At 32.3% G+C, this 12,382-nt stretch overlaps 1 long non-coding RNA gene across 1 annotated transcript; it reads right to left on the reverse strand.

Moving 5' to 3' along the window:
• Positions 1-8,204: 8,204 nt before the first annotated feature.
• Positions 8,205-11,716, reverse strand: LOC133853692 (uncharacterized). The gene is made up of 2 exons (XR_009896706.1): positions 11,127-11,716; positions 8,205-8,488 (listed from the first exon to the last, which is right to left on the reverse strand). It is a non-coding gene; the product is annotated as an uncharacterized LOC133853692 (long non-coding RNA).
• Positions 11,717-12,382: the final 666 nt, after the last annotated feature.

The raw sequence follows: 12,382 nt of genomic DNA on the forward strand, positions 1-12,382 counted from the left end.
ATCTCAAAAATCCAACACCCAAACACAATTTCAAAAGGAATTTAAATTCTACTTAACACCCAAACACATTTTCTTTGCCTCGAAATCCGCAAAGAGAATAAGAATTCAATTTTGATTTCAAAAATCCAACACCCAAACGGACCATAAGATGTTCGAGAATATGGATGAGCAATTGAAGTAAGTAAATGTTTACGGAACAATTAAACTCGTTTAATATACAAATGTGATCTTTCTCTTTATAAGTTATGATATATTATATACATGCTATTTACTTAATGAATTATGTTATGAGCCTAATATTTCCATCAAACAATTATTATTGCAAATGATATATGCTTTATAATAATTGAGCATATGGTATGGATCGTCATGTACAGATGGTAGGCACATATGTATAAAGGCTTGACCCTATGGTCCATAGATTTATGTTTAATTTTTTGCCTTAAATCCAATAATTTAGAGGTGACCGACACAACCATGTTTGATTGGTAGTCACTATAGACAGAAATCATTAGTAGCGTGTGTCACCCGGGGTTAATGGAAGATATGTGTGCTTTATTAGGGCACCAATGTTATATTACATGTCCCTCGGGATAGTAAAAACCTTATCAAGAATGGGTTAAGGGCTCGAATAAACCATATGCAGAAAATTTATGACTATGTATATTTATGTATAAGATTTTCACTAGCATGATTTATGCATTCAAATATATATGAATTGTCTTTGGAATTATGCTTACACTATTTCAAAATAAACTAGTTATCCTTATTAAGAATAGCAACGGATGCAACACTTATCCCCTTTGCAAAAACCAATGACATTTTTGGTTACCAAAGTTTAAGGTATACGTTTTGTTACATAAGGCTCATTGCATAACAAGTTCCATGATAATTTATTTATTAAGTCGTGGACTAACGCATTTACTTTTCCACCTATGAATCACCTCGATATTTTGTAGAATGACATGTTTGATAAATTGTTGGGTTGAAGATGCCAAACAAATGGCTCATGTAGTCAGGGTTGCGTAGTATAGTTAGATAATGTTGATTATTGAAATTATATTTCTTTGGAAGCTCTGTGTTTATATTAATGATATTTGATGATATTATTCAAGATAATTCATTTTGTCGCAAATATTTTTTTTCTCATTTCCGCTATCCTTTACTTTGATAGTTGTGTTAAAAGTAGTAAATTCTGCTAATTGCAAGTTAATTAGTATGGAGGCACTACAAGTAACACTTCGAGTTGTAATTAATTTTGGGGAACGAGATAGCTTAACTATAGGTGAAAGGCTGTTGAAGAGGGGTTTTAAAGGATATGTAATGTGTCTATTTTGCAGGAGTTGTATTGAAGGGAGGGATATCATGTTTTTCACTTGTAAGTTTTGTAAAAGAATTTGAAGGGATATTATGAAAAGTGCTTAATAGTTGATCCTTTTACTACTTGGTATGCCATTTTGAATTGGGGTGTAAAAGAGTTGAAGGGTAGGAAGATGAAAGATGTTCTATGGAAGCTGAGTTGGAGTGCGGCAATTTACCACTTATGGAGTAAAGGAATGATTTAAAATATGTTAATCAGCTCAAAACAGAAGAGAAAATTGTGCATATCATCACTTGGGAGATTAGAGCTCGGATCATGACTCAAAAGCAGGTTTAAAAGGACACAAGAAAACTTTAGCTCTTTGTAGGAGTTGGGAGATACCAGATAATGTACTCTACTGCAAATGAGTTGCTGAAAAATAGTGTAATTTACGTAAATATGATTTGAGTTTGTATCGCTTTGGTTTAAGTTTTGTTTTGTTAGTGAGAGCTGGTAAGGAATTGTTTAGTTGTCTGTTTGGATTGTATTTTAAATTGGTGTGTTTGTAAGATATTAAGAGTAGCTGTTGTTCTAGTGGTTGCTAGAATTTTTTTAATTATGTTTTCTTTTATAAAATACTCACTCATTATATATATTATATATAGGGGTAATTACATTTTTCTTCATGAGCTACCAGTCTCCGTCAATATGCCCCCACGAACTGACACTCTTACCATCTGATAGCATCAAATTACCATTTACTTACTAAAACCCCACGCCATTAGGGAATCTCGTTAAATCGGATGAAATGTTCTCCTTTTAGAAGTTAAATTTCGTTTAAAGATATAAATACCCTTAAAAAATAATTTAATAAAAAAAAATCAATATTAAAAACTTAAAAAAAAAAAAAAAAAACTAATTAAAAAATAACAAAATAAAATAAAAAACTAAAAAAATAGATAAATGCAAAATTAGTCCATGTGGTTGGCCTAAATTTCAAAACGCTCACTACGGTATAAAAAAATAAATAAATAAATAATTCAAAAGTCCTCGGGGTAGTCCAAAATAAAAATTTAGTTCTTACAGTCAAATTTTGTCAAAACACTTAACGAATTTCAGTAATGTGCCACGTCAGCACTAATAGTATGATGACATACGTCACTCTTAATAAAAAAAAATATTAATAAATTAAAATTTCAAATATATAAAATTTTTAAAAAAAAAATTAAAAGAAAAAACTGGCAGCCGCCCTGCCTATAGGGTGGCCTCGCAGCCAACCCATAGGCCAAGGGTGCTCGAAGGCCACCCTAGAGGTGGCTAAGTCACCTTTCCTTTTCCTTTTTTTATGTTTTTTTTATGCTCTTTTTCTTTTTCTTTTTTTAATTTGTTTAATTTTAAGGGTATTATATGTAAATTTTATTTATAAAGTAAGGATATTTGTGTCATTTCAAGTTTTTTAACGAGGTTGACTGGCGAAATGGGGGTTTTGGTAAGTAAATGGTGGTTCAATTCAGTTAGGTAGTAAGAGTGTCAGTTCGTAGAGACATATTTACGAAGGTTGGTAGTTCACAGAGAAAAATGTAATTACACTCTATATATATGGTAGTTTTAATAATTGTAATCAATCCTTTCAGAGGATAAGATAGATTTGACTAAAGGGTCATGAGTCATGTTAATGGTATTAAAGTAAACCTAATAATGTTTTTTATGACCGGTGATAGTACAATACCGCACGAGCTTTAATGATAATGTCAGTGATTTGAGTGGGTAAGATTGTAAAAATTTAAATTAAATTGGTAAGATGTTGCATGGGCATATATTAAATCTCACATTTGGTGCATCTAGATTAAAGGAGAACATATATAGTATTTAAGACCTCGTTTGGTTTGCGGAATGAGTATTTCATTGGAAAATAAAATAGTTATTACCAAGGATAAAAGAGAGTTGAATGGAATGGTTATTCCTATTTTTTAGTTTGATAACAACTCATATAATTTAATTGGAATCCAATCAAAATTACTAAAAAATTTTGAAATTATTATTATTATTATTATTTTTTTTTTTTTAAAAAAAAGGTTAAAAAAACTCAAATTATTAAAACAAAAAACAATTTTTTTTTTTTGTAAACCAGTGGGTGGTACAAATGCTCCTAGGGTGGTGCAACCACCCCCGGCTCCTTATGTGGCTGGCCGACCACCCCAAGTAAGGGGTTAGTTTTTTCTTTTTTCTTTTGAAAAAAAAAAATGAGAGAAAATATAAAATAATGAGTGGTTTTTGTGGAAAATGTAGTCTATTCCTATAGGAATAGCTATTCTTCTGAAAAAAAATATGAGGAATAGGTTCGTAAGGAAATAGTTATTCCAATGGAAATAACTATTCCATGTAAAAGACCTTTACCAAACAAAAGAATTATTATTTCGTGAACCAGGAGTCTATTCCGCGAACTAAACGAGACCTTTAGTATTTTAAAATATCCCTCAAATTTGACTAACTTGTTCTTAGGCAGTGACATTTTATTTATTTTAAATTGGGTTCTTGATTGAAAGAAAATTAAAGAAAGCAACTTTTAGTAAAATCATTTACACCATAATAGAAACTAGAAAGATCACTATCTCAAAAATAGGTTCTTGAAAATCATGTCTTGCCTAGTCAATCTTTCTTTTCTTAATTATCTTCCTCAAATAATTTTCTCTCTTTTTCTTTACTTGTAAATTTGTATTTATCTTTGCACTAGACCAGATTTCACCATACATGCACATCTCCATATACCTAAGCAATTAAGTACAATTAAAAAAAGCAATTTATATAATACAAAAGCATTTTTTATATTATGTAAGTCTTTTTCCTTTTTTTCTAGTCTAATCCATCATATAAAATAAAATTAAAAGGGAAAGAAGCATGCTGTTTCAGCAGCTGATGAGGCAGTAATTAGCTGGGTTTGAATAAAGTGAACCATTTGGGGAAACAAAGAAGCAAATTGCATGAATTTCGTCACCCTAATCTAATATAAAATCCAGTCTATATCTATTCCCATGCAGCCTCTCAGGCTTACCATTTGTTATTTCTCCACCACATGCACTCCTAAATTACTCATAAAATTCAAATACCTGATTAGATCTAAAATATTAAAAAAAAAAAAAAAAAAAAAACTACTTTCCTTCAACTCTTTTTTTTTTTTTTTTTTTTTCATTCCTTTTTCAATTTTCCAATTTATTACTAGGTGATATGATTAGATGATGGTAATAATTATTATGCCGGAATATGGAAGCAATTTAATTGGAAAACCAACCACCGAGGGTGGTGGTCTAGTGGCATTCGAGCTAACTCCTAATGGTTCGGTGGCTGAAAGGTTCGAGACTCGAATCTTGAAATGGAAAGTGCTTGAAATTATTTTTATACCACCAGCTTGAGTGTTGCTAGTATCTTCGGTGGAATTAAGTCTGACTATGGCTCAACCAGTTTGAGAGAACATTTGTAATTTTTCACTGTCTACGCCGTATATGTTATTGGTTGCGGCCAAATAGAGTAGCTGGCCACTCTAAATACTCTTCATTTGGAGAAGTAATTAGGAGTTCAGTTCTTCTTGTAAAACTGTTACTATCTAAATATCATGAAATCTTGCTCTCTTTTAACCAAAAAGAATTGAAAATAAATAAATAAATCGTTTTCCATTAGATGTGTCACCAACCCTTATGGCCAAAGAGCCAAAAAAAAAAATTGTTGGTAGAAGAAAGTAGGCTAAATTTTTATTTTTTACCTTATATATAATTTTTTTTTACCTAATTTTTTTTTTTCCTTTTTAAAATTGAGAAGGCTAGGGGCCATGACCTATACCGCCGCCCTAAATCTGTCCTTGGTTGCTACACGCATAAATTTAAATTAATTCTCCTCGCAACTTTTCAGAACTACAAGAAGTACATATATAACTCATCATACACCTATTTAAGATAAAATTAATTATTATGGTTAGTAAAATATTGTATAAGACAAAAGAACAAGTTTAATCGGGTTATTATTTTAAACACAGAGAAAAGTTTGACAAGATATTATATTATATACAATAGAATAATTGATAACAAGAAATTATAGTAAATAAATTAAAGTTTGATTAGGTCATTTCTTAAATACTCGCACCCACAGGATTATAATCGAGCCAAACTAAAACTAGTATTAAAATATCAAGTTTAGTTTTTCTTTCCTTTTTTTAAGAAACTTTGTCTTATTAACGAACTGTTTAATTAACTTATTATTTTCTTATAATAAAGTAAATACTATTACTATTAATGCTTTTTTGGTAAATCTATATTAATTATTATTAAGATCGATTATATTGTTTGATTTAATTAGATAAACTCAATTTTATTTATGAACTTATTAAAATTAACTTAACTAACCTTTATTTGTAACAAATTATATATATATATATATATATATATATATATATATATATATATATATATATATATAAAAAGAAATGAACTATTCATATAATCTATTATGAACTTATCTACAATTTAAAAAATCTAATCTCAAGTCTGTATAATTAAATTTATAGTGTGTGTAGTATCAAGATTCATGCTCACAGGGATTCAAGATGTTTTTATCACATTAAGAAAGATGATTCTCTCTTATCTTTTTAAATGCTTATTAAATTTATTTTTATTAAATTTATAAAATATTCTCATTACAAAATTGAAAATAATACTATAAAAAATAATAAAAATGAAGTTATAGTAATTTAGCTGAGTTTATATAAGTTGGATTCGATTATGAGTCAGGATTTCTGTTTAAGCTTAATTTATTTTTACAAATCGAATTCAAGTTGTTGGATTAATTTATAGCTTTACATGTTGGTATAAACTTTTCTATCTTTTTGTATGAACATGCATGAGAGAGATCATGAGGGCTGCACATAAATGGGCCGGCCTAGCCCACAGCCACCTTAGCATCGGGCCCAAACGGAAATGCATTTAAAAAAAATTCTTATTTATTTGTTTTTTTTGGTTATTTGTAGTTATAGGCACAATTTTGGTGTTATTGTTGTTGGCTTTTCTTTCTTTTTTATTTTTGTAGAAAATACACAAACCCACCTCAAACTATTAGGCAATTTGCAATAGTTTATGCTACAGTGTTACCAACAGCGGTGGAGCTACCTTGGGGCTTAGGGTCAGGCCCTAAGGTTTTCCCTAAAAATAAATCCCTAAAAATAAATTAAAATTTGAACCCTTAAATTTTTTATTTTTTTTAGTTTGCCCTCCCCCCAAATATATATTTTTTTTTCAATTTTGCCCCCCAAATCCCAAATCCTTGCTCCGCCCCTGATTACCAAATGCATTGGGCAATACTTCAGCTTCCTATCCATTATTTTAACACAAAATATTTTTTTTTTCCTCTCTTTGTCATTTAATGAAGTTTGTGTTGAAATTTCATAAAAAATGTGAGGGTAGGTAACGATCTTGTATTTTGTAAAGAAATAATATTTTAATAATATAGAAAAAGATAATGGAAACTATATATTGTGGAGTGTATTTGGATAGAGAAACTCTCATCTTTTATTTATTTATTTTTTTAAAATAAATAAAAATAAATAAATAAATAAAACACCCTACTGAAAATGCTCCCATTTAGGTTTTTGTGTCTTTGCATGGTTTTATGTAGCACATGCAAGTCCGTGAGATACTTCTTTCGGCACAACTCGTTGATTGTTTATACATGAGAGAATTAATTATTGTAGGATGGTGAGATGCCTGTCATGTATGTATGCTTAGTTTATTTCGACATAAAATATTTATAACAAAACAATTTTTCAGAAAGTCGGTTTGGCAGCAGTGGAGCGAAGGTCAAGCAGTTTAAAAATGAGAAGCTCAAACTTGAAAAATAGTTTACTAAATTTAAAAATTGAAATTATTTTTCAAAGTTAAAAAAACTTTTTTGGTCAAACTAAAAAATATTTTTCGGTTACGCCAAAAAAAAAAAAATATGAAAAACATCTTTAAAAAAACATAATATGCCAAAACAAACGGAGGTTAAACTAGCATAAACTATAGCATCCTTATATATTCCTTACCACGACAAGAAAACACCTGGCTTCAAATTAAAATATGTTAAACCGCCCCTGGTATATAATTAGGCAGATATTATATTAATAGTAATGATATTATTTGGAATATATTATATAAGTTGGAATGGTTGCGTAGTTGTTCGATCTATTGCCAACGTACCCACCTTCTTCAACCATATATATATGTTTCATGTTGTCATCCTTTGTTTTGTTTTATTTTTATTTATTTATTTGACTGTGGAGAATATATATATGGTGGGACCTAAGGTCGATCCTAAGCTAATTGCAGGAGACTGGTTTTGTGAGCTATATATATATATAAACATCGGATATGGTAAAAATTCTTTGGTAAAAATTAAGTACCATTTATTTTTTATATTTTGTAAAAATTCTTTGGTAAAAAAAATCACTTTCCAGTGGTAAAATGTTTCATATCTTTTGACGGATTAGGTTTAAGTGCAGTATGTATTATAGTTTTTTTTTTTTTTAATGCTGAGTTTTTATTATAACTCAAGAAGTAGAAGGTACTTGTTCATCAGTTACAATTCGTTGGATAGGAGGGTAACCCTCTCTCCAGACTCTATCAGATTGAATTAGATGATAAGGCATGTTTAGCCAGGAAATGAGCAGCTTGATTCGCTAGCTGTCCGATGAGTATATATGTTGGATGTTGTGACAACACTTTCTTTTTTTTATTTTTTTTTATTACAAACATAAAACGAGTCCTCACAGTGGCACAACTATGTGTCGCTCAGCCAACATATGGCACATGTCCCATAACATGTACCTGATAATCAGAGTATAACATACATCTATCTATGCAGCGGAAAACATAAATCTGAATAGCGAAAATTACAACTTATACATCTATCACAAATTAATTACAATATTGAGCCATTTAACATCTATTTGTTTGAGTCTTATTGACACAATATTTACATAACAATAATGGCTTAACAAAGAATAAGTGACACAAACGTCACAAGCCATACCAAACCTATAAAATAGTGGACAACCCGTGGTCCGACAATTACAACTGTCGCGGCGAGCTTCAGTCATAATATCCCAAGTACACTGCTACCAACCCCTCAACTATACCGAAGCACCTGCAGCCAAAGAAACATCATCTACACGGTTGTGGTGGTATCCACATCCGCATAGGTGAAAGAATGAGTTCACCGCCTTAGCATGAAACATACTAAGACCTCAATGGTATAAGACTAACTGAGTTTTCACAAAGAACCAACCCTTATTTTATTTTTAGTCGTGCGAGCACTATATTAGCCACAATTTACCAATAGCTAATGCAGCAAACACCGACTATTTAGAAAACATTTAAAACATACTATATAGCTGTGAACATATGTAGAAGTTCCAATCTACCGCTTGGAAGACTCTACATATAGACCCCTCTATAATAATACTTTTCACCGGTCGCTTGGACATATGTGCACACGATCACTCCATCACAGATATCACGTATACACATAAGTCTTAAGTAAGGAACATGGCATCTTACTCTTCCATACTAGGATAACATCCGTCAACAAAACACTCGCAACACCATCTCTAATCGTATTTCAGCTTCGTGCCTTGACGTCAGTAGATCATGAGAGCACTAGAGTTAAACTCAATCATGCTAACACGTCTTTCCTGAAGAACAAGAACAGTCAACCTTCTTACTCATAGACATGCCATTACTCGCACCTGGGCAATCATGTATCCATGTACTTTCAAGTTCAATGTATGACCTTAACACATGACTATCCGATAGAAATATACATAAGCGCTTTTCATTTAAGACACTTATGCATACCAACACGTCTAGTAAAAGCTACTCATAACATAAAGACATTACTCATTAAACAATGCTATACATGATATGCATGACTGGGTCTACTGGGGCTTCGGTCCCCCACGATGCTGATAACTGCTGTTTTACTGTGTATCCTGCTCTTTTACTACTGTACTACTGTTGATGTATGCTCTATACTACATGCTCTATGTTCCGTACTTGACCAGTATATATTTCACTACTGTATCATGCTCAAATCATGCAGTTGTTAAATCACGTCCTCTTAACACTAAACAAATCCAACATTTTATCCAACACTTTGAAATCATTCAAAACATATTCTCTTCAAAAAACTAAGCAGTTTCAACATGACATGTTCTCAAACAATTTTACACAATTTAAATCCCAACCGCAGAACATAACACTTTAAATCAATTCAATACTTTTCACTCTTACACTATTTCTTTAACATCATTGATATAATTTAAACATAATTGAAACTAATCAAATCATCTCAAAGCATATAATTCATCATATGGTTGGCTCGGTTTCATAAACAATATATATATTTTTATCAACCCAATACATATAAAAATATATTTTCTCAGTGAGTGGAATACCCACCTTGGCTGCATTGGACTCCAACTCGAACTCTACATTGGAGAACCCATTGAAGTCTCTAACTATGACACGATGCTGCAAACATTGGTAACATTAGACTATGCTATTGAACTCTATACTCTATGACACATAGACTACTCGCGTACTCACACATCACATCACTCGCTTCTAAAGCTAGCTAGGTATCCTAATCTACTATTAGGCTAATTATTGGTTATAGGTTCTTATTATATCTTGCTTATTACTTAGGAGATGTATTTACTATTTTATTTGCCTACGTATTATTATTACATCAAATTACCATTGTTAATCCATTAATGGTTTGTTGCTTATTTACTAAATTAACAATATATATTTAACATGTATGCATGCATATGTATATATGTACATATATACATATACATATACAACTCTTAAACCTAACCGATGATGCACTCAAATACTTTGTGTACAGGAATAGGTGAGTTAGTTACTAAATTAGCTCCTATAGGATTCAAAGTACATTTATGTACTTCTACATTTTTATCAATTCTTCGTTGTCTAAGGATTATATGAATAATTATCATTTCACGGCATTCACATCTTAACCATTACTTTAATGTTTAACCTTAATTAGTTACTAACCGCATAAGTAGTTTAGATTATAGAACATTAATCTTATTTAACGTACTAATCTAATAACTCTTTAGATTAGCTTAGTTTACAATCTCGTTTTGTAATGTTTACGCCTACCAAAGCTTGAGGCATATACCAAGACCTCAAAACTAAGCGTTACACTTAAGCTCAATTTACTACTAGTCCACCACAACTCTACATTAACACCCCTACTTTATTATTAATACACTTATCTATTAAGTCTTTCCAACCTAGGACCCTAATGATTTAATCTTAAAGGTTATCTAAATGTCTTTAACTATATTATACTTAAATCCCATAATCTATTTATATAATCACTATACATACTCATGGGTTTATTCTTTCATTATGCCCACATACTCTATTTGCTCGTTTACTCTATGTAGTCTTTACTCATTTATTTACTTTAGTAATTATCTTGTTCGTTTAACTACATACAAAATAATAACTAACTCAACAACTTCAATATTCAGCCCAAACCAGCCAACCACAGTGAACCCCATTACGGTACACACACGGCCAGCCATCCAAAACAGTGAACACCCAAAGCTCCCAAATCAGTAAACAGCCCACACAAAACCCATACAATCGGTTCAAATTCATCAATTCTTAAACTATGCCTAGCCGAAACACGATCAATTGAAAAGCCCCAAAATATCAAACCCTAATTCCATAATAATCAAACCAATCCACAAAAATTATAGAATTTATACCTCAGGGGATTTTCCTCAGAAATCCATTAAAAATCGCCTCTGATTTCCGCCGGAAAAGTCGCCGGACACCGCACTTGGAGAACCGGGTCTTCCTCACGGGTTCAGCGGGTCACGGGTCACGGGTCGCAGGTCCGAGGGGTTCTGGATTACGGGCCTTCGTGGGTCAACGGGTCTTCGCCGGAAATCCACTGGAACCGCCGGAAATTGCGTCTCAGGCTGCTGGATCGTCTCTGGTTCGGTGGGTCGTTCGGGTTCGAGCTCACGGGTCGCGGGTCTAGGCTTCACCGATCGTCGATTCAGCTACGGCCATCGGCGACCCAGCTCCCCTGTCAGAAAACATGGAGGATCGGACCTCCGGCCACTCTCGGGTCCTCTGGTTCTTTCCCTCTCCGGCTACCCATCTCTCCGGGTCTGGCTCTTTCTCGATCTCTCAGTCTCTCTTTCTCTCGATCTCACTCTCTGCTCTCAACCTCCTCTCTGATCTCCCTCTTACTCGGTCTCTCTGTGTGTGTTCGGGTAGAACAAAGAAGAAGGAAGAATAGAAGGAAAAGAAGAAAGAAGAAGAAGAAGAAATGAAGAAGAATTGGGCGGGGGGGGGGGGGGGGGGGGGGCATTCGGTCAACTGAAGGCTCTGCCCAATTTTTTTCTTGTCTTTTTGGCTTTACTAAAGATAAGAGTAAGATAGGATATCCCACAAGGCCACTCACAGGTTGACACGTGGCAGTGGGTGGGATTTTCTTTATTTTAAATGCTTATACTTTCTATAAATCATGGTAACACCCACAACAAATTAAACTCATTCATTTGTTAATTGGTATTTAACCTTTACATCTAATCAAACTACATTCTTACAAATATGATTAATTATTCATTCAACTAGGACCCATCATTATTATTATTTATTCTAACACTATTATTGTATCTTAGACTCACTATATTTCCATAGTATAAATATTATCACTTAGAATATAATCATTAATCACATCTATTCAATAAATATGATTTATTAATTGTTAAATGTCCTATCTATTTTCTTGGTCTTTACATATGTCCACCGAATTCAAGCTAGATAGACGGTCCCGTGTGTCTTCGCTCATGACCAAAGCGGGTCCAGCAGGAAGCTGGCATCATCTAAGCAGAGACAATATTCAAGGAGTCTCCTTCAAAGATGATAAAATGGAAACCTTGAACAGCACAAAACTAAGCCGTTTTTCATGTTGTCATAGCCTCCGCCACATCAAGATCAGTTATGCCGT

This window comes from Alnus glutinosa, chromosome 13, assembly GCF_958979055.1.
Source record: "Alnus glutinosa chromosome 13, dhAlnGlut1.1, whole genome shotgun sequence".
Taxonomy (NCBI): domain Eukaryota; kingdom Viridiplantae; phylum Streptophyta; class Magnoliopsida; order Fagales; family Betulaceae; genus Alnus; species Alnus glutinosa.